Genomic DNA, 1,782 nt, shown 5'->3' on the forward strand with positions numbered 1-1,782 from the left:
CCCAGCGCTGGAAGTGTGGGGCTTTTGGGGCTGCAGCCCCTCCGGTGGTGGCTTCAGCCCCTGCAGCTTTCACGTGGAAACAACCTAAACTTATAAACAAAGTCTGCAATGAGCCACAGAGCATATGGGTCAGTCACGTATGCTTTTTTTCCGACTGTAGGCTACTTGATGGAAAGTAAAGTATACAGACTAACCCGCCTCACACAGACGTAATCAAACCTCCGAGTTGGTTAGACTCTCACGGGAATGCTAACGTTTGTTTGTTTTTAGCAATAAAGCTAACGACAGTAAACTTTAATGGATGGTCGATAATGGATAAAATATGGACAACAAGACTATCAATACTTGATCTAAGAGTATGGATTTATTGTACACAAGTCCCTGAAAAGACGCTGATGTTCCAGACTGGATAGAAAAGATGTTGTACAGGCTACGATCTCCCCGGGGACAGGGCAGCATTGGAACGACGGCACAGCTGTTAGCTTTCAGAGAAAAGACGACGGTAAGGAGCTATATCAATAAACTGCGCATGTTGTTCTAGTATGACAGTAGCCTAAAGTGACCAGATGTTCCTATTTTTTTTTAAAGATTAGATTTTAGGCCTTTATTTCCTCAGGACAGAGGAAGGCATGAAAGGGGAGAGTGGGAGAGGGAAAATGACATGCAGCAAAGGGCCGCAGGTCGGAGTCGAACTCGCGGCCGCTGCGTCGAGGAGTAAACCTATGTGCCTGTTGTTGCTGTAACTAACTGATATGTAGACATAGCCTACTGGTAAAATTAGAAAATTATATTCTAACTTTTTTTTTCGAACTAAATTAATGCATTGGCCTAAAAACTTACATTTTATGAAAAAAAAATTACTAATGTAAAACAAATATGTAGCCTTAATATTGGATACAGTAGCCTACTTAATAAAACGGAAAGACAAAGATATATGTTTATAGAAGCTGCTCAAGTAAGCCTACAATTTTACCAACCCGGCAGAGTAGCACCAAGCACAATTCCTGCAATAAAACGGGACAGTGAAATGTTCTCACGTGTCTCGAGGCGATCATAGACCATTAAGAGCACGACAGCAATTGATGCGTCAACTCTGTTAGGCTTACCCAGCTTTTTTTCTGACAACACTTTGCCCAAATTAGCAATGCTATGTGTTATTAGAATATAAAAAAGAAAATGCCTTTCTACAGGGCCCAGAAGTTTGTGCTACGTCCCTGTCTGTTTGTACAGTATGCATATAAAGAATGTTTTAGCATGGCTTAAATAGCCTTTGGGAAATGCAAACAAGGTATCTTAACTCAAGGTTCTTCCTTCTGTTGGTATGCTCCAATGGAAACATGTCTGTTATTACACACCATATTATTACAGGAAATTATGAAGCACTGATCCTAATTTCCCTGTTCCCCGTCAAGCCCAAGGCAGAGGAGCTTGGTTTCACGCTGATCAGCCCTGATTCCAGGAGACGAAAAGCTGTAGCTCGCCTTGGTACAGTGATCACGCCTGTAATTGCTACATTTGTGCACCAAAAGGCGACAGCATGTGGAGAGGAAATCTTAGGTATAGACCATGCAGAACCTAAGAAATGCACTAGGGCTGTTGGGTTTGAAGAATGATGGATAGCTCTTAAATCAGCTAATTTCCATCCGTGAACAATTGAGTGACAGAAAAATGTTTCAGCCTTGAGAAAAAAGTATTTCCCCTTCAAATAGAGGCAGGTGTTAGGATATAGGGTTGGCTTACACACACACACACACACACACACACACACACACACACACACAC

The sequence above is a fragment of the Etheostoma spectabile genome, chromosome 6, assembly GCF_008692095.1.
Source record: "Etheostoma spectabile isolate EspeVRDwgs_2016 chromosome 6, UIUC_Espe_1.0, whole genome shotgun sequence".
NCBI classification, from domain to species: Eukaryota; Metazoa; Chordata; class Actinopteri; order Perciformes; family Percidae; genus Etheostoma; species Etheostoma spectabile.